Consider the following 21,683-nt stretch of genomic DNA (forward strand, 5'->3'; position numbering starts at 1 on the left):
TGGGTCAATGCTACGGATAATGCTTAAATCCAATGAGTTGTCTAGCCCCGAGTCTATCCGATCTTGCGTCGATCCATTCCGTCAGCAGTTCCTCCCCTGGCCCACGAAGGGATGGCCTTGCGAAATAAGGGGCCCAAAGCCTTTCTCGAGGCCTTCTAGCCTTCTAGTGGACCCGGGGGATATCTGGCCCCCACAAGCCCCCAATCTTTGAGTTGATTTTGAAAATAATCGGCCCAAAGATTCTAGGTCCAGCTTGCGGTTTGTGATTTTGGTAATGAATGCTTTGAAAAATACACCTGTCGAATCGTTGTTTCTGAACTCTGAGCAATTCAGTAAGAAACAATCTTCTGTTATCCTCCTTTGGCACATTCAACGGTCTTCGCCTTATACTTCAGAAATCAGTGCTTTATTACTGGCTTATGCTTTGGACATCAGCATTCTGTCCTTTGGGGTTGAAGATTAATTGGGTGCACCATAGGTGCACCCAATGGATGTAGCCCCCGAGCTTTGAGTGGATTACTGAAAATAATCCACTCAAAGGTCTTCATCTCATGCTTTTTAGAGATCATTGTTTTATCTTCATCTCATGCCTCAGAAATCAGCATTTTATCGTCGGTTCATGCTTTAGAAATTAGCATTTTATCGTCGGTTCATGCTTTAGAGATCATCATTCTGTCTTTTGGGGTTAACAATTCATTGGGTGCACCGAAGGTGCACCTAATGGGTGTAGCCCTCAAGCTTTGAGTGGATTACTGAAAATAATCCACTCAAAGGTCTTCATCTCATGCTTTTAGAAGTCATCATTTTATCTTCGTCTCATGCCTTAGAACTTAGCATTATATTATCAGCTTATGCTTTAGAGATCAGCATGTTGTCTTCATTTCATGCTTTAGAAACCAGCAGTGTGATCTACCGATGTCATGTTAGGTTTGAAATTTATTTGATCGGCGACAGATTGGACGTCTGGTAGATGGCTCTTGGCTAGTCTTCATTTCGCTTTGTGCTTCAATGCTTCTGTTGATTAGACTTGTACTTCAGCAGCTATATTTGGCTTTCCTCTGATCTCCATTGATATCTTTCTTCTGTCTTGATACATTCATTGTGTATACTGTATGGATGTGACTGCTTGGGAAAATCTACTGAAAATTCCTGGACGTCCCCCCCAATGGGTGTGACCGAGGGACGGCTTGGTATGCCGAGCGTTTAGCAAACTGTCCTTGAGTAGTAACTTGACGTGACCGCGGGGTGTAATCATATCGTCCAAGCAGTTGACCTTAGTCCAAATGGTGTCGTGTTACATGAAACGACGTCTGCTGCCTGACTTGCTTCCAGATGATTTGAATTGCTTATTGAATACTTGCGACTGTTCGGTGACCGTGGTAGGAGATGAGCGGTTGCTTCCGGTCTCTATAAATAGACTGTCTGCCTCGCTGGTGTCTTCACACATCTTCTGATCGTCTGTTGCTTATTTTCCCACTTTTCTCTTCTCTTCCAACCGACCATGGGCAAGAACAAGAAGGGTGGAGGTTCGTCGCACCACTCCGGCAATAAGCGGAAACGCGAGCCAAGTCCCCCCTCGGAGGACTTTGGTGACTCCGAGTACTCGGAGGAGGAGTTTTCTTCCGAGACCGAGGGGGCGCCGGTCTACGCTTCTCCCCCAGTGTCGTCCGATGACTCAGACGATTCCCAGGGGATCGCCGCCGAGGTGTGGACGTACATCCGGGTTGTCGAGCACTCTAGGCTCGAGGGCTCGGATGAGTCAGAGGTCTCCTCGGACGAGGAGAACTCCTCCGACTCGTCCGAGGAGGAGAGCGGTGGTGACGGTGATGACGAGGGCGACGACAGCGATGGCGGTGACGGTGGCGATGACAGCGACGGCGACGGCAAGGGCGACGGAGGCAGCAGCGGCAAGGGCGACGGCAACGGCAACGGCAACGGCAAGGGCAGCGGCGGTAGCAGCAAGGCCAGTGGCAAAGCGCCACTGGTTTAAATATTAGTATAGATAATTAGTAGTAGCAATAGTAGTAGCAGCAGAATAATGTAGTAGTAGTTAGTAGTATAGTGTAGTGTGAGTAATGTAGTAATGTAGTAATGTAATGTAGTGAAAAAAGGGAGAAAGGCTGACTCATAATGAGTTGGTCTTTAGGTTTGTGAAAAACTTCCCTCTTCTACGTATCGAAGAAAACTTCAACTTATTCCGGGCAACCTCTCGCTTTTCCGCTGTTCTTTCTTTATAGTCGATTGATAGTTTGTCTTCACGCCTGACACTGCTGACGTTATTAGAAATAATTACCAAGTGATAACTGGTAACTGCTGAGTCGTGTTTGGTTCTGCCGACATTTTAGAGATAACGGCTGAGTTATGACAGACATTGTCGGCATTTTTAGAGGTAACGGCCGAGTGGTGCTTGATGTTGTCGGCGTTTTAGAGGTAACAGCCGAGTTATGCTTGACCCCGTCGGCGTTTTAGAGATAACAGCCGAGTTATGGCTGACACTGTCGACGTTTTAGAGGTAACGATCGAATGGTGCTTGATGTTGTCAGCGTTTTAGAGGTAATAGCCGAGTTATGCTTGACCCCGTCGGTGTTTTAGAGATAACAGCCGAGTTATGGCTGACACTGTCAGCGTTTTAGAGGTAACGGCCGAATGGTGCTTGATGTTGTCGGCGTTTTAGAGGTAACAGCCGAGTTGTGCCGGGAGTCTCGTTTTCCCGAGTGATGACTTGGCACTTTTAGAAATGGTGCCCAACCCGGGAAAACCCCATTTATACTCATGTCACCGTGCGCTTTTGAGTTCTGAGCCCTAACTTCACATTTCCACCTCGAACCACTCCTCTGTTTTCCTAAAATTTCGCCTTTGTTCGATCCGCCGGCGAGATTGCGATGGCACCCAAGCGGAAGAATCAGAGTTCCGTTGCGGCAGTCATTCCTCCCATCGATCCCAATAGCCAGTTGTCGTTCACAGGTAACCACATGTCTGTTGTCTCGGAATCAGATCTCCTCCACCTTGTTGATGTTGGAGTTCTTCCTCCAAAAGAGCTCTGCTCTTGGCGGATTTGCCGTGGGGTCACTGTTCCGATAGAAGATACCCACGAGTCCGTCGTCTACGTTCCTTTTCTCATCCGCGGTCTTGCTCTTCCCCTTTCTCCCTTCTTCCGCGGTCTCCTTGATTTTTACAATCTAAACCTGACCCATCTGAATCCCAATTCCATCTTGCAAATTTCTATCTTTGTGCATCTGTGTGAGGCTTATCTCGGAATTCTTCCTCATTTTGGACTATGGAAGTATTTGTATCACTGTCGACCTGGGATGGCTGGGGGGCAGCACCAGCTCGTTGGTGGTGTAAGTTTGGAGATGCGCCGTGGGAGGAAGACAGAATACCTCGACATTCCTCTCAAGGATAACATTAAAGGGTGGTGCCTTGAGTGGTTTATTGTGGAAAACCACTGCAAGTCCCTCCCCCTCGGTCGGGGAGACAGCCAGATGTACGCACTCCGAGCTGGGTTGAGTCTCCAACTTCCTTGGAGGTAACGGAGGCTAGAGTTTTGCTTGCTGAGATCTGTCTACTGAAGGAGAGAGGTCTAACTGTCGAGGCTGTGGTTACTGACTTCGTTTTCAAGAATATTCAGCCTTTGAAAGATAGGGCATATCTAGCTTACTTGTACAGTGGTATTACTGACTCTACCCGAGTCACCAACAAGAAAATTCCTACTGAGGATCTGGTGAGCTGACTAGACATGATCCTGAGCGGCAAGATATCAAATGTTGGTGCTCTTGTTGCCTATTCTGCTTGGAATCTACCACCTCATAGGTCATTTTTCAATTTCGTGTCCAATCCTCCTACTAGTGATGGTGGTCTTGGTCTTAGAGTGCGACCCTCTCCTGAGGACATTGAAGCTCTGGTTGCTCCCCTTTGTGATCTTCCCAATGATGAGAAACAGATTCACTTTGAGATGCCAGCAAGTCCAGATGATGCAGAAATAGATGTTGTACTCAATATGTTGGCTGGAGAATCTTCTGACTCGATCCATGCTGAATCGATGGCTATCATGGTTGGACAAGAGCTTAACAAAGCAGTGGATACCTAAAAGCCTAAGGGTACCCGCCTAAAGCGTCCTCGCCAAGTTAGTCGTCTGACTACGCCTGTTGAGGAAAAGAAGAAGAAGAGGTGGCTTCGGCGACTGTCATGCTTGGACCAGGATGCCGGTCCTTCTGCTCCTGTTTGCGATGAAGTGCCAGCGGAGGTCCCTTCTGAAGTTGATCCCAATGGTGGCGTCCTTGTTGAAGTTGATCCCAATGGGTGTAACCATGTTGAAGCTAATCCCAATGGGTATGACCGTGTTGAAGCTGATCCCAATGGGTGTGACCGTGCAGAAGCTGACCCCAAAGGGTGTGACCATGCAGAAGCTGATTCCAATGGGTGTGACCGTGTTGAAGCTGATCCCAATGGGTGTGACTGTGCGCCGGCTGTTGTCCGTATTTTTTATGAGGACAAAGAAGAGGAAGAAGAAGTCCCACTGATTCGTAAGAATAGCCGGCATTACAGAGGTAGTAGGGGGGATAGTGATATTCCTTCTCCAGCTCTGTCTGCTCTTGTCAGCCTTCAAGAATTGTCCATAACAGATTTTGATCAGGCCCTTGAGGATGTCGTCCCTGAGGATATGCTATCGGAGCCGACTGCTGATGACATGATGGCTGTTTGTTCTGAAATTCTGGACATGGGATTAGAGGTACCCCGAGTAGTGTCTCGTGCATCATCGACTTTGGAAAGCAGTCTTCGATGGCAAGACATCGGACAAGATTGCCCGACTCACATGGAGGTGGTTGAAGATCCTTCAGCCTTAGGGTATGTTTGGTTGGGCTGTGGCTGTGAAAAAAGTTGTTGTGGGCTGTGAGCTGTGAAAAAAGCTGCTGTAGGCTATAAGCTGTTAAAAGCTAAAAACCGTTTGGTGGAAACCACTAAAAATCGTTAAAAATTCTTCGATATATGTTTTCATAGTTCCATCCGAAAAGCCACCAAAAGCAGGTCCAGGGGTGCTTTCAGATTTGCACTACGAGAAAGTCGGCTTTTAGAAAAAGTTGCTTCCTAGATCCAGCCCTTTGGTTGGCTTTTGGCTTTTAGGGGGGAAAAGCCAAAGCCAAAAGTCAAACCAAACACACCCTTAGAGGTGGTTGTTGCAGAAAAACCAGCCCCTGAGGGTGGTGCCGGCATTTACCTAGCCCCCGAGGGTGTCGCCGGTAGTGATCCGGCTCTGGTGGGTAGCGCGAGCTGCAACCCAGCCCCCGAGGGTGTTGCTGGTAGTCATCCGGCTTTGGTGGGTGGCACGAGCTGCAACCCAGCCCCTGAGGGTGTTCAAGTGAGCTCTCCTTCTTACACCTCCATGGATGTCCATGTTGGGTCGTCTCCACCACGATCTGATGGGGTGATGGCGATACATGCTTCTTTGGCCTCGAGCAAACAAGTCGCCTTGGAGGTCGGCGGGCCAGATACAAGAAGTCTAACATCCACTGGCGGGGCTAAGCCAACCCCTGACAACGTTCTTCAAATTGTTCTAGTTGATCTTCCTTCGTCGAGCTATGACGTAGCTTCTCCTGACTTGGGGTTACCATCGTTCCTCTCCAATCTTCAGGTAACTCAGCTCTTGCGTTTTGTCGTTCCTCCTAGTAAATTATCTTCCCTATATTCATTTGTCTTCGATCGCAGGCTTTGGTTGATGGGGTGTCTGCTCAGTTGAGGTCACATGGTGCCACTATCCCAGAAGGGGCTCTATCTCTGATGCAGTGGAACCCATTGCTGCTTCAGAAACAGATAGTTGACTTGAAGGCATCAAACGCTGGTTAGTAACTTCGTTTCTTCCTTGGCTGGTTGATCAACTTGTTTTTAACCGTGTATCCTTCTTCGACTGCCTTGTTAGATATGGCTCGGCGGTGTTCTGAGCTTGAGGAAAAACATCTTCAACATCAAGCTGACTCAACCCGCGGTACTCTGATCTTGAGGAGAAGTATTCTCAAGGTCAGGCCAACCTGGCTCGGGTTTCTGCTTCTCTGGGCGATGTGCATTCTTTGAATTTTTCTCTGGGCGTAGTTGTTCCTGATGACATTGTTGCCGACGTTAAGGCTGCGCCTGATGCCTCGAGCCGACCTTCTTCCTCGATTGCACCTGTGAAAGATATTACCAAATAGAGACGTTCTGATGTGGTGACGTTCTAAGAGACACTGAATGTACTTGTAAATTCTATGTGCATGTGATCATTGTGTTCGAATATTCGGTGGACAGGGCACTAGAATGTGTCTCTGGTGTTGACAACTATAATATTTTGTTTCTGTTGTCAGGATATAACAGTCATCCTGAACAATTCCAGAAGTAAGTGTGGAGTGCTGGTTTGGAGTTTTTTCTTGACTTATGCCCATCGCTTGGCTGGTAGGGCATAGTGGTCGCCCTAAGATGAGAAGGCGTGAGCATGTCGCACCGTCTTAAGTCGTCGTCGACTTAAGTCGATTGCTCTGTTAGTAGGGTATAGTGGTCACCCTAAGTCGAGTAAGCACGAGCATGTTGCACCGTCTTAAGTCATCGCCGACTTAAGTCGATTGCTCTGTTAGTAGGGTATAGTGGTCACCCTAAGTTGAGTAAGCGTGAGCATGTTGCACCGTCTTAAGTCATCGCCGACTTAAGTCGATTGCTCTGTTAGTAGGGTATAGTGGTCACCCTAAGTTGAGTAAGCACGAGCATATTACACCATCTTAAGTCATCGCCGACTTAAGCCGATTGCTCCGTTAGTAGGGTATAGTGGTCATCCTAAGTCGAGTAGGTGCGATCATGTTGCACCGTCTTAAGTCATCACCGACTTAAGCCGATTGCTCCGCTAGCAGGGTATAGTGGTCACCCTAAGTTGAGTAAGCACGAGCATGTTGCACCGTCTTAAGTCGTCGCCGACTTAAGCCGATTGCTCCGTTAGCAGGGTATAGTGGTCACCCTAAGTTGAGTAAGCGTGTTGATTCCAAATCTAATTGAATCGAAGTCAATTGATAACTGATAGTTTGAATGCCTTTGAGAATGAAATCTTTTATTGATGACGTACTTTCCAATTACAGAGTACAACATTGATCCGATAGCTTTTGAGGTCTTGCTAAGGGTAAAACTTTCTAAGATGCTTTATGTTCCATGAGTTCCCTACTTCCGTACCATCCCTTTGAGTAAGGCGATATGATCCTGACCGAGTGACCTCCGACACAACGAATGTCCCTTCCCATAGTGGTGACAACTTGTGTCGTCCTTCCCCCGTTAGAATTCAGCGAAGGACCAAGTCTCCCACTACAAAGGATCAATGTCGTATAGCCTTATCATGATAGCGCCTCAAGGTCTGCTGGTATCTGGCTGACTGAATTACTGTGTTCAATCGCTCTTCCTCCAGCACATTAATATCCTCTAGCCTGGTAGCTTCTGCTTCAGCTATGCTTTCGAATACTAGCTTGGGTGCCCCAAACCTGAGGTCGACAGGTAGTACTGCCTTAGAACCATAGACCATGAAGAAGGGGGTGTTTCCATGCAGAGCTCGACTGGGTTGAGTTCTTAAGCTCCAAACCACATAAGGTAACTCTCTAATCCACTTTCCTGTGAACTTTTCATTCTTGTCGAAAACTTTCTTCCTGAGTGCTTCCAGTATCATACCATTAGCCCTTTCCACTTGGCCATTAGCTCTTGGGTGTGCTACTGATGCATACTTGATCTGGATGCTCCGTTGTTCGCAGAAATCAAAGAATTCAGAGCCAGTGAAGTTGGATCCTAGGTCAGTTATGATGCTATTTGGTATCCCAAACCTGAATATTATGTCTTGTATGAATTCCACTACCTTGGCTGAAGTTAGAGAAGCAATGGGTTTGTACTCTATCCATTTGGTGAATTTATCGATGGCGACCAACACGTGAGTATAGCCTCCTTGAGCTTTCTTGAAGGGTACAATCATGCCTAGTCCCCAACACGCAAATGGCCATGTTACGGGTATGGTCTGCAGTTGCTGTGCCGGTAAGTGTTGTTGCTTTGACAAGAATTGGCAAGCTTCACATCTCTGGACTAACTCGGCTGCATCACCCTTTGCTGTTGGCCAATAGAAACCAGACCTGTAGACTTTCCCAACCAGAGTTCTAGATGCTGCGTGTATTCCACACTGTCCGGCGTGAATCTCATCTAATAGCTGCTTCCCAGTAACCGAGGAAATGCACTTCATGAGGACTCATGTCGCACCCCTTCTGTACAGTGCGCCCCCTATGAGGGTGTAGTGGGCCGACTGTCTCACGATGCGTTCTGCTGTAGCCTTATCATCTGATTCTTCTTCATTCTTTATATATCTGATGATAGGCTCTCTCCAGTCGTTAGAGTCTGACTCTGGCTGGCTCAAAGTGTTGCACTCTTCCGCCTGATCTGAGGGAATACTTGGGTGTGACACTTCCTGGACAAAGACTCCGGGTGCGACCTGGGCTCGGCTGGATCCTAGCTTCGACAATGCATCTGCTGCTGCATTGTGATCTCTTTCCACGTGATGGAATTCCAACCCTTCAAATTTGTCTTCCAATTTTCAGATGGTTGTACAGTACTTTCCCATAGAATCAGTCGAGCAATCCCAGTCTTTATTTATCTGGCTTATGACCACCAGTGAATCTTCGTATACCATCAACCTCTTAATGCCTAGTGATATGGTGATGTTCAACCCATGGATCAGAGCCTCATATTCTGCTGCATTATTTGATGCTGGGAATAATAGCTGAAGAGCGTACTTGAGTTGTTCACCTCTAGGGGCAATGAAGAGGATTCCTGCGTTTGCTCCCTGCAGTTTCAGCGAGCCATCGAAATACATTCGCCAAACTTCAGTAGCCTCCGGGTTGTCAGGAACTTGTTGCTCGGTCCACTCCGATATGAAGTCAACCAGTGCTTGAGTCTTTATTGTTGTGCGAGGCTGAAACTCTATGTTGTGAGCTCCCAGCTTGCAGGCCCACTTGGCTATTCTTCCGATGGCTTCTTTGTTGTAAAGAATATCCCCTATTGGAAACCCGTGACTAATATGACTTTGTGGTCGTCAAAGTAGTGACGGAGTTTGCGAGCAGTTAGAAGAACTACGTACAATAGTTTTTGAACTTGGGGATACTTCTTTTTAGAGGGTCCCAAAACTTCACTGATGAAGTAGACCGGATGTTGTACTAGATATGTGTGTCCTTCTTCTGCCCGCTCGACTACTAACGCGGTGCTCACCACGTGAGTCGTGCAGGAGATGTATAACAACAGATCTTCTGTCAGCTGATCTGGCGTGGCTCGGTGTGGTGGCTTCAGTGCTGGTGGCGTGGTCAAGAACTTCTTCAATGCATCGAGAGCTTCCTATGCTTCTGCGGTCCACTAGAACTTGTCCACCTTCTTGAGCAATTTGTAGAATGGTAAACCTTTTTCGCCTATTCTTGATATGAACCTGCTCAAGGCTGTCATGCATCTAGTAAGCCTTTGCACTTTTTTCTGCGATCGTGGTGCTTCCATTCTCATGATAGCCTTGATTTTTTCCGGGTTAGCTTCAATTCCTTGGTGGTTGACAATGAATTCGAGCAATTTCCCTGTTGGTACTCCAAAGACACATTTTTTCTGGATTGAGCTTCCACCGGTATCGCCTCAGGCTGTTGAAGACCAGCTGCAAATCTTCAATGAAGTTTTCTGAGTTTTCTGTTTTGATCACCACATCATCAACATAAGCTTCTACCTGCTTGCCCCAGTGATCGGCTAAGCATGTTTGAATAGCTCTCTGGTAAGTCGCTCCAGCGTTCTTGAGGCCAAACGGCATGGAGGTGTAGCAGAAAGCTCCAAACGGGGTAATGAATGCAGTTTTTTTTCATCTTCTTTTGCCAGGCTGATCTGATGGTATCCAGAGTAGCAGTCCAGGAAGGACAACATAGAACATCCGGCGGTCGAATCTACCACCTGATCTATTCTAGGAAGTCCGAAGGGATCCTTCGGATAGTGTTTGTTGAGATCTGTATAGTCGACGCACGGTAACAGCCGAGTTGTGCCGGGAGTCTCGTTTTCCTGAGTGATGACTTGGCACTTTTTAGAAATGGTGCCCAACCCGGGAAAACCCCATTTATACTCATGTCACCGTGCGCTTTTGAGTTCTGAGCCCTAACTTCACATTTCCACCTCGAACCACTCCTCTGTTTTCCTAAAATTTCACCTTTGTTCGATCCGCCGGTGAGATTGCGATGGCACCCAAGCGGAAGAATCAGAGTTCCGTTGCGGCAGTCATTCCTCCCATCGATCCCAATAGCCAGTTGTCGTTCACAGGTAACCACATGTCTGTTGTCTTGGAATTAGATCTCCTCCACCTTGTTGATGTTGGAGTTCTTCCTCCAAAAGAGCTCTGCTCTTGGCGGATTTGCCGTGGGGTCACTATTCCGAAAGAAGATACCCACGAGTCCGTCGTCTACGTTCCTTTTCTCATCCGCGGTCTTGCTCTTCCCCTTTCTCCCTTCTTCCGCGGTCTCCTTGATTTTTACAATCTAAACCTGACCCATCTGAATCCCAATTCCATCTTGCAAATTTCTATCTTTGTGCATCTGTGTGAGGCTTATCTCGGAATTCTTCCTCATTTTGGACTATGGCAGTATTTGTATCACTGTCGACCTAGGATGGCTGGGGGGTAGCACCAGCTCGTTGGTGGTGTAAGTTTGGAGATGCGCCGTGGGAGGAAGACAGAATACCTCGACATTCCTCTCAAGGATAACATTAAAGGGTGGCGCCTTGAGTGGTTTATTGTGGAAAACCACTGCAAGTCCCTCCCCCTCGGTCGGGGAGACAGCCAGATGTACGCACTCCGAGCTGGGTTGAGTCTCCAACTTCCTTGGAGGTAACGGAGGCTAGAGTTTTGCTTGCTGAGATCTGTCTACTGAAGGAGAGAGGTCTAACTGTCGAGGCTATGGTTACTGACTTCATTTTCAAGAATATTCAGCCTTTGAAAGATAGGGCATATCTAGCTTACTTGTACAGTGGTATTACTGACTCTACCCGAGTCACCAACAAGAAAATTCCTACTGAGGATCTGGTGAGCTGACTAGACATGATCCTGAGCGGCAAGATATCAAATGTTGGTGCTCCTGTTGCCTATTCTGCTTGGAATCTACCACCTCATAGGTCATTTTTCAATTTCGTGTCCAATCCTCCTACTAGTGATGGTGGTCTTGGTCTTAGAGTGCGACCCTCTCCTGAGGACATTGAAGCTCTGGTTGCTCCCCTTTGTGATCTTCCCAATGATGAGAAACAGATTCACTTTGAGATGCTAGCAAGTCCAGATGATGCAGAAATAGATGTTGTACTCAATATGTTGGCTGGAGAATCTTCTGACTCGATCCATGCTGAATCGATGGCTATCATGGTTGGACAAGAGCTTAACAAAGCAGTGGATACCTAAAAGCCTAAGGGTACTGTCGGCGTTTCGAGACAGGGGGGTCCCAAAGCCGACGAGTGAGTGTGCTGCGTGCCCCAGCCCAAATGGGTCGAGCGCGTGGGCGAGCGCGAAGGGGGGAGAGGCAAGGTGGCCGGAGTCGAGCGTGAGAGAGGTGGAAGTCCCGCGGCCTTCGTGTTCGTCCCGCGCCCAGGTCGGGTGCGCTTGCAGTAGGGGGGTTACAAGCGTCCACGCGGGTGAGGGAAGCGAGCTGCCCCAAGAGAGCGCCTGTCCCGTCCTCGGTCCCGCGCGGCCTTCGTGTTCGTCCCGCGCCCAGGTCGGGTGCGCTTGCAGTAGGGGGGTTACAAGCGTCCACGCGGGTGAGGGAAGCGAGCTGCCCCAAGAGAGCGCCTGTCCCGTCCTCGGTCCCGCGCGGCCAACCTCCTCTAAGAAGGCCCTGGTCCTCCCTTTTATAGTCGTAAGGAGAGGATCCAGGTGTACAATGGGGGGTGTAGCAGAGTGCTACGTGTCTAGCGGAGAGAGAGCTAGCGCCCTAGGTACATGCCAATGTGGCAGCCGGAGAGGTCTTGGCACCTTGCTGGCGTGATGTCGTGGCTGTCGGAGGTGCGACGGAGCCTGGCGGAGGGACAGCTGTTGGAGCGGTCGAGTCCTTGCTGACGTCGCCCTGCTTCCGTAAGAGAGCTGGGGGCCGCCGTCGTCACAGAGCTTGTGGAGCGCCATCATTGCCCATCCGGCGGAGCTGGCCGGATGGGACGCCGGTCTTGTTCTCCGTGACCCGAGTCGATTCGGGGTAGGACGATGATGACGCTTCCTGTTGACGTGGCCGGTCTGTGCCCTAGGCGGGGTGACGTGGGGGCTCCTCCGAAGCCGAGGTTGAGTCTGTCTTCTGTTGCCGAGGCCGAGTCCGAGCCCTGGGGTCGGGCGAGGCGGAGGTCGTTTGGCCGAGGCCAGGGCGGAGTCCGAGCCCTGGGGTCGGGCGAGGCGGAGTTTCGTCGTCTTCCGGGTCTTAGCCCGAGTCCGAGCCCTGGGGTCGGGCGGAGCGGAGTTCGCCGTCTTCCGGGTCTTAGCCCGAGTCCGAGCCCTGGGGTCGGGCGGAGCGGAGTTCGCCGTGGCGCCTTTGGCAAGGCCTGACTGTCTGTCTGACTCACTCTTTGCGTTAAATGCTCCTGCAACTCGGTCAGTCGGTGTGGCGATTTAGTCAGGGTTGCTTCTGAGCGAAGCCAAGGCCTCGGGCGAGCCGGTGAAGTGTCCGCCGTAAAAAGGGGGGCCTCGGGCGAGACGGAAGTCTCTCGAGGTCGGCTGCCCTTGGCCGAGGCTAGGCTCGGGTGAAGCGTGATCGAGTCACTCGTGTGGACTGATCCCTGACTTAATCGTACCCATCAGGCCTTTGCAGCTTTATGCTGATGGGGGTTACCAGCTGAGAATTAGGCGTCTTGAGGGTACCCCTAATTATGGTCCCCGACAGTAGCCCCCGAGCCTCGAAGGGAGTGTTAGCACTCGCTGGGAGGCTTTCGTCGCACTTTTTTGCAAGGGGACCAGCCTTTCTCGGTTGCATTTTGTTCCGGTGGGTGCGCGCGAGCGCACCCGCCGGGTGTAGCCCCCGAGGCCTCGGAGGAGTGGTTACACTCCTTCGAGGTCTTAATACCTTGCGTAATGCTTCGGCTGGTCTGGTCGTTCCCTCATGCGAACTGGCCGTAGCCCGGGTGCACGGTCGGGGCCCAAGCTCTCGGGCTGGTATGTTGACGCTGTCAACGGTTTGGCCGGAGCCGGTTTTTGCGAGAGCAGCCCCCGAGCCTCTGCACAGGGCGAGAGGACGATCAGGGACAGACTCGACTTTTTACATACGCCCCTACGTCGCCTTTCCGCAAGGAGGAGGGGGGGAGTGCGCCATGTTACCCTCGATGGGCACCGAACATGGTGTCTCCGGTGAGCTGCAAGCGGGTAATCCGAGTGGGCGTCCGTGCCCCGTTCGTTGGGGGTCGGCTAGGGGCCCAGAGGCACGCCCAAAAGTACCTGCGGGTGATTTGCCGGACCCAGTCCCCTGGCGACGGGGTCCGAGGGCTCGATGCCTCCCTCCGATGGGATTCCGTTACAAGATCGTTCCCGCTGGTCTCGGAAATGTCCTAGGGTACCTCGGGAGCGCAGCCCGAGCCTCGGTTATGTATCGAACGTACCCCTGGTCATCCCTCGCTCGGTGTCTGAGGCGACTGTGAACCCTTCGGGGGCCAGCCTTCGAACCCCTGATCAGTAATGGGCGCGGAGCCCGAGTAGCCTGAGGCGGCCATGGAGCCCTTCGGGGGGCTGGCCTTCGAACCCCTGACCAGTAGTGGGTGTCGGGCCCACGCGATCTGAGGCGACTGTTGAACCCTTCGGAGGGCCAGTCTTCGAACCCCTGATCAGTAGGGGGGCTCGGAGCCCGGTTCCTTCGCGGAAAAGGATCCTTTTCGGGGTATCCCCCTTTCCCGGTCCCTGTTGCAAGAGATAGAGAAAGAGGAAAAAGGAAAAGGAAACGAAATCGAACGACGTGGCGTACCTCTTTTTGACGCGGTTATTACGGCGAAGGTGAAGCGTCGCGCGCTTCTCCCGCCAGAGGCGCCGCGTGTCCTGCCGCGGAGTTAATGCGGCGGGGCGAGTGGTTGGCGAGGCGGCCGTTGCGCGTGCGCGATTCGTTCGAGGAACGGGTCACGGGCGCACCGTCTTCACGCCGTGGGAGGAGGCTCTCTTGCTGCCCCAGGATGAGACGTGAGCCTGGCTGACGACGTGACTGCTGCGCCCGCCCGCCTGCCACCGCCATCACTGCTGGCCCACTTTCGGTCGCTTTGACCAACGCGCCAGGCTAGCGCTGCTGGGTCGCCTCGAGTCGCGGCATAGGCTCCGCAACCGAAGAGGCGCGACGGTGGCGTAAGTGGCGGTGCGGTTGCTTGCATGCAGCAACTGGCGCGCCGGTTGCTTGACTCGTGGGCCTAGGCTTCCAAGCTGGCGTGTCAGAAGTCGGAGAAGCGCGTCCACCTGGCGCGGTTGCATGCCGTCTACATGGCTGCCCGCCCCTTCCGCCCGTTGGTCTGGGCAAAAGTGGGGGGTCGCTTGTAACCGCTGGACAGTCGTGCGCACCACGCGCGGCGGTTTGGCTTCTTCTGCCCTGAGCTGGTTTGCATGACATGTGGGACCCAACCCCCGAGTCGCAGGGGAGGGCCTTGGAGCGTGTTGGAGAAGACTCAGCCCGCGGCGTCTGGGGGCGCACGTAGGGAGAGTTGCCTTTAAAAGGAGGGAGACTCCTTTCGGAAGGCAACCATGTCTTCTTCCTCCCTTATGTGTCGTGTCTTTCCATCTTCCAAGCCCCCGGATGGGGGGTATCCGCCGCCTTTCCGCCTCCTCGTTGGAGGAATGCAACCCCGTGGGAGTTGGTACCTCTCAGCCATCGTTCGGCTTCAAGGATTTTCATCATGCAGCCCGACTGCTCCCCTCCACCGGCGGTCGCCCGAGATGGTGACCTCCGGCTTGATGGTGGGGGAAAGCGAGCCGGGCTGCGGCCTCTACTCCTCCCTCGGCCTCAAGGATTTTCGTCATCCAGGCCAAGATGGAAGATGAGGCGAGTCGAGGGGCCGCCCCCGCGTGGGTCGGCTGCCTTTTTCTTCCCCCGCGCCTGGGGGGGAATGGCGTCCTCGAGTCCCACGGGGACTTCCTCCAGCCATGCCGGGATAGGTAGGGCGCCAGTGGACCTGGGTCTCCGTCTCCCTGCCTGAATGGCTGGTTCTCGTCCTCAGCGGGGGAGAGCCCTCCTGTCGTGACACCTGCCCCAAAGCTGCTGCCTAAGCAGCTTCGCTGCCCAGGGCGGGGGTGGTTGTCGTCGTGGTTAGAACGAGCGGCGGCGAGCCGCTCGTCAGTCTTCTGTTGCTCCGCAGGCCTTCCCCATGGAGTGGGGTCGTTCGTACCTGCGGAGGGGGAACCGGAGTTCCGTTCGTAATGGCACTTCGAATGCCAGTGTGTTTGTTCATTGTGGCTGTCGAGGCCTGAACATATATGTAATTTCGGCACGGAGCCGTGTTTTTTCCTCATTCTCGAGCACTAAGTCTCGCCTGTTGGTTATCTGAACCGCTTTACCAAGCATGAGTCGCCCTGTGTCAAGGTGACAAGTGAGGTATCCGTATCCCGGAGGCGTAGGAATCCCTCGGCCCGTTCGGCCTTGTTGTCTGGGGCTCCTCTAGCTTAGTCAAAGAGACCCCTCGGCTGCCCTTCGATGAGCCGAGGCCAGGGGTAGCGATATCAGTATGAACAGAGGCGGAGTTGGCTCGAGAATGGGAACCTGGTTGGCCGAAGCCTAGTCGTGTTGTCCGTTAGCAGAGCCGACGCCAAAGTCGATCCGCCGAGGCCTCGGGTCGGGCTGGCGCCCTTGGAAGCCGGTTGGCCGAGTCCCCAGGGGTAACCGGCCGAGCCGCCTGCTCGGGTCGGATTCCCGGAGGGGTCCCTGGACCGCGCCGCCGTCCGAGGCTAGGTCGGACATAGCAGAAGACGCCGTCGATGCCGAGGGTGCCGTCGCCTCCCTTCAGCGTGAAGACCCGAGCCTGCAGGATCAGATCGTCTTGTAGCGTGTGCCTTCTGCGGCCGCCGAGGCCAGAAAACACACCCTCGCCGTGCTTGCGAAGCTGCGTCTTTTTTCCTCTTGTTTCGAGCATCTGGACTCTGTCGGTAACAGGGATGTTTGTGTGAGCGAGAGTTGCTTCTCGCGGAAGGGACGAGTGAGGTATCCGTATCCCAGAGGCGTGGGGATCCCTCGGCTCGGTTGGCCTTGCCGCTTACGCGTACTTTCACCCGTTCATGAGGCCCTGTCCCCGACTTAGTCGAGAAAGCTTGAAGGACTGCTTCGGCAGGAGAGCTTCCGAACGTGAAGACTTGTTCGGTCCACGGAGTCGCTTTATCCGAGCGCGAGTTACTTATCGCAGAAGGTGATGAGTGAGGTATCCGTATCCCGGAGGCGTAGGAGTCCCTCGGCTCGGTCAGCCTTGGCTGCTTACGTGTACTCCGTCGTTTCCAGGATCCGCTTTCCGAAGTAGTCAAGAAGCACGAAAGTAATCCTGCTAGAAAGAGATCCTTTTTCGAGGAAAAATTCGACGCAGAGGGGGTCTCTCCCCTTTTAGCCCCCGAGGGAGGGTCGGTCTTTGCCGGGGCTAGGCCGACCCTTCCTTGACGACTAAACTTTGCGTAGGTGCGAGGTATATGAACAACTTGGAAACATCTTAAGGGTAGAAGCGACGTAGCTGTTTGATGTTCCAGGCGTTGCCGTAGATCTCGCCTTGATTGTTGGCCAGCTTGTATGTTCCGGGCTTCAGAACTTTGGCGATGATGAATGGCCCTTCCCAGGGGGGCGTGAGCTTGTGCCTCCCTCGGGCGTCTTGCCGCAGCCGAAGCACTAGATCGCCCACCTGGAGGTCTCGGGACCGGACCCCTCGGGCGTGGTAGCGTCGCAGGGACTGCTGGTACCGCGCCGAGTGTAGTAAGGCCCTGTCCCGAGCCTCCTCCAGCTGGTCCAGCGATTCTTCTCGGCTAGCTTGGTTGCTTTGATCGGTGTAGGCCCTCGTCCTCGGGGAGCCGTATTCCAGGTCAGTGGGCAAGATAGCTTCAGCCCCGTAGACCAGGAAAAACGGCGTGAAACCCGTGGCGCGACTCGGCGTCGTCCTTAGGCTCCAGACCACCGAGGGGAGTTCCTTCATCCACCACTTGCCGAACTTGTTGAGGTCGTTGTAGATCCGAGGCTTGAGCCCTTGTAGAATCATGCCGTTGGCACGCTCTACTTGCCCATTCGACATGGGATGAGCCACGGCGGCCCAGTCCACCCGTGATCCTCGCAAAAATCCAAGAATTTTTTGCCTGTGAACTGGGTGCCGTTGTCGGTGATGATGGAGTTCGGGACCCCGAAGCGATGGATGACGTTGGTGAAGAACGCCACCGCCTGCTCGGACCTGATGCTGTTCAGAGGTCGGACCTCGATCCACTTGGAGAATTTGTCGATGGCGACCAGCAGGTGCGTGTAGCCCCCGGGCGCCTTCTGCAAGGGACCGACGAGGTCCAGACCCCATACGGCGAAGGGCCAGGTGATGGGTATCGTCTGTAGAGCCTGAGCGGGCAGGTGGGTCTGCTTCGCATAGAATTGGCACCCTTCGCAGGTGCGGACAATTCTAGTGGCGTCAGCCACCGCCGTTGGCCAGTAGAAGCCTTGCCGGAAAGCATTCCCGACAAGGGCTCGGGGCGCCGCGTGGTGGCCGCAAGCCCCCGAGTGTATTTCTTGCAGCAGTTCCCGACCTTCGACGATGGAGATGCATCGCTGGAGGATGCCCGAGGGGCTGCGATGGTAGAGCTCCTCTTCATCGCCCAGCAAGACGAACGACTTGGCGCGTCGTGCTACCCGCCGAGCCTCGACTTGGTCGGGGGGTAGCTCTCCTCGACGGAGATATTGCAGGTACGGGGCCTGCCAATCTCGATCAGGCGTGGCCCCGCTCTGCTCTTCCTCGACGTCCAGTGCCTCGCCCTCGGGGGCCAAGGGTACCTCGGGCTAAGCCGAGGGTGCCTCGGGCCGAGCTGAGGGCGCCTCGGCTTGAGCCGAGGGTGCCTCGGGCTCGGGCACGTCGTCGATCTTGACAGAGGGTCGATGCAGATCCCGGGAGAAGACGTCCGGGGGGACCATCGTTCGCCCCGAGGCTATTTTAGCCAGCTCGTCTGCGGTTTCGTTGTAGCGCCGAGCGATGTGGTTGAGCTCGAGCCCGAAGAACTTGTCTTCCAGGCGCCGAACCTCGTCGCAGTAGGCCTCCATCTTCGGGTCGCGGCAGTGGGAGTTCTTCATGACTTGGTCAATGACGAGCTGCGAATCACCACGGGCGTCGAGGCGTCTGACCCCTAGCTCGATGGCGATCCGCAACCCGTTGACCAGAGCTTCGTACTCGGCCACATTGTTGGACGCCGGGAAATGGAGGCGCAGCACGTAGCGCAGGTGCTTTCCAAGGGGCGAGATGAAGAGCAGGCTCGCGCCGGCTCCTGTCTTCATCAGCGACCCGTCGAAAAACATGGTCCAGAGCTCTGGTTGGATCGGAGCCGTCGGCAACTGGGTGTCAACCCATTCGGCCACGAAGTCCGCCAACACCTGGGACTTGATGGCCTTCCGAGGGGCGAACAAGATCGTTTCGCCCATGATTTCCACCGCCCACTTTGCGATCCTGCCCGAGGCCTCTCAGCACTGGATGATCTCCCCCAGGGGGAAGGATGACACCACAGTTACCGGATGAGACTCGAAGTAGTGTCGCAGCTTCCGCCTTGTCAGGATCATAGCATATAGCAGCTTTTGAACTTGTGGGTAGCGGATCTTGGTCTCGGACAGCACTTCGCTGACGAAGTAGACCGGCCTCTGAACGGGCAATGCATGCCCTTCCTCTTGCCTCTCGACCACAATCGTGGCGCTAACCACCTGTGTGGTCACAGCGACGTAGACCAAGAGGGCTTCTCCATCCGCCGGGGGCACCAAGACAGGCGCCTTCGTAAGGAGCGCCTTCAGGTTGCCGAGGGCTTCCTCGGCCTCAGGGGTCCAAGCGAAACACTCGGCCTTCCTTAAGAGGCGGTACAGAGGCAGACCTCTTTCGCCGAGGCGTGAGATGAAGCGGCTCAGGGCCGCGAGGCATCCCATGACCCTCTGTACACCTTTTAAGTCCTTGATGGGCCCCATGCTGGTGATGGTCGCGATCTTCTCCGGGTTGGCTTCAATGCCTCGCTCGGAGACGATGAACCCTACGAGCATGCCTCGGGGCACCCCAAAGACACACTTCTCAGGATTGAGCTTGACTCCTTTCGCCTTGAGACATCGGAATGTCACTTCAAGGTCGGAGAGGAGGTCGGAAGCCTTCCTTGTCTTGACTACGATGTCATCGACGTAGGCCTCGACTGTGCGACCGATGTGTTCGCCGAACACATGGTTCATGCACCGCTGGTACGTCGCGCCCGCATTCCTCAAACCGAACGGCATGGTGACATAGCAGTACATGCCGAACGGCGTGATGAAAGAAGTCGCGAGCTGGTCGGACTCTTTCATCCGGATCTGGTGATACCCTGAGTAGGCATCGAGGAAGGACAGGGTTTTGCACCCAGCGGTGGAATCCACGATTTGATCGATGCGGGGCAGAGGGTAGGGAACCTTCGGACATGCTTTGTTGAGACCAGTGTAGTCTACACACATCCGCCATTTCCCCCCTTTCTTCCTCACAAGCACAGGGTTGGCGAGCCATTCGGGATGGAATACCTCTTTGATGAACCCTGCTGCCATTAGCTTGTGGATCTCTTCGCCAATCACTCTGCGCTTCTCCTCGTCGAATCGGCGCAGAGACTGCCTGACGAGTCGGGCTCCGGCCCGAATATCCAGCGAGTGCTCGGCGACATCCCTCGGTATGTCGGGCATGTCCGAGGGACTCCACGCAAAGACGTCGGCGTTTGCGCGGAGAAAGTCGACGAGCACTGCTTCCTATTTGGGGTCGAGCCCGGAACCGACCCGGACCTGCTTGGTGGTGTCGCCACTGGGGTCAAGAGGGACGGCCTTAACCGTCTCTGCTGGCTCGAAGTTGCTGGCATGGCGCTTCACGCCTGGCACCTCCTTGGAGAGGTTCTCCAGGTCGGCGATGAGGGCCTCAGACTCGGCGAGGGCCTCGGCGTACTCCATGCACTCCACGTCGCATTCGAACGCGTGTTTGTACGTGGGGCCGACGGTGATGACCCCGTTGGGGCCCGGCATCTTGAGCTTCAGGTAGGTGTAGTTGGGGACGGCCATGAACTTCGCGTAACATGGCCTCCCTAGTACGGCGTGGTAGGTTCCTCGGAACCCGACCACCTCGAACGTCAGGGTCTCCCTTCGGAAGTTGGAGGGCGTCCCGAAACAGACGGGGAGGTCGAGTCGCCCGAGGGGCTGGACGCGCTTCCCAGGGATGATCCCGTGGAAGGGCGCAGCGCCTGCTCGGACGGAGGACAGATCGATGCGCAGGAGCTTGAGGGTCTCGGCGTAGATGATGTTGAGGCAGCTGCCCCCATCCATCAGGACCTTGGTGAGCCTGACATTGCCGACAACGGGGTCGACGACGAGCGGGTATTTCCCCGGGCTCGGCACATGGTCGGGGTGGTCGGCCTGGTCGAAGGTGATGGGCTTGTCGGACCAGTCTAGGTAGACTGGCGCCGCCACCTTCACCGAGCAGACCTCCCGGCGCTCTTGCTTGCGATGCCGAGCCGAGGCATTCGCCGCATGCCCTCCATAGATCATGAAGCAGTCGCGGACCTCGGGGGACTCTCCTGCTTGGTGATCTTCGTTCTTGTCGTCGTCGCGGGCCCTGCCGCCCTCGGCGGGTGGCCCGGCCCTGTGGAAGTGACGCCGAAGCATAATGCACTCCTCGAGGGTGTGCTTGACGGGCCCCTGATGGTAGGGGCACGGCTCCTTGAGCATCTTGTCGAAGAGGTTCGCACCTCCAGGGGGCTTCCGAGGGTTCTTGTACTCGGCGGCGGCGACAAGGTCCGCGTCAGCGGCGTCGCGTTTCGATTGCGACTTCTTCTTGCCTTTCTTCTTGGCGCCGCGCGGAGTAGACGCCTCGGGAGCCTCTTCCGATGGGCGGCCCTGGGGCTGCTTGTCCTTTCGGAAGATAGCCTCGACCGCCTCCTGGCCAGAGGCGAACTTGGTGGCGATGTCCATCAGCTCGCTCGCCCTAGTCGGGGTCTTGCGACCCAGCTTGCTCACCAGGTCGCGGCAAGTGGTGCCGGCGAGGAACGCGCCGATGACATCCGAGTCGGTGATGTTGGGCAGCTCGGTGCGCTGCTTCGAGAATCGCCGGATGTAGTCCCGGAGCGACTCCCCCGGCTGTTGCCGGCAGCTTCGAAGGTCCCAGGAATTCCCGGGGCGCACGTATGTGCCCTGGAAATTCCCAGCGAAGGCTTGGACCAAGTCGTCCCAGTTGGAGATCTGCCCCGGAGGCAGGTGCTCCAACCAGGCGCGAGCAGTGTCGGAGAGGAACAGGGGGAGGTTACGGATGATGAGGTTGTCGTCGTCCGTCCCACCCAGTTGGCAGGCAAGGCGGTAGTCCGCGAGCCACAGTTCCGGTCTCGTTTCCCCCCGAGTACTTCGTGATAGTAGTCGGGGGTCGGAACTAGGTCGGGAATGGCGCCCGTCGGATGGCCCGACTGAAGGCCTGCGGACCGGGTGGTTCGGGCGAGGGACTCCGATCCTCCCCGCTGTCATAGC

The sequence above is a fragment of the Zea mays genome, chromosome 6 (assembly GCF_902167145.1).
Source record: "Zea mays cultivar B73 chromosome 6, Zm-B73-REFERENCE-NAM-5.0, whole genome shotgun sequence".
Classification (NCBI taxonomy): domain Eukaryota; kingdom Viridiplantae; phylum Streptophyta; class Magnoliopsida; order Poales; family Poaceae; genus Zea; species Zea mays.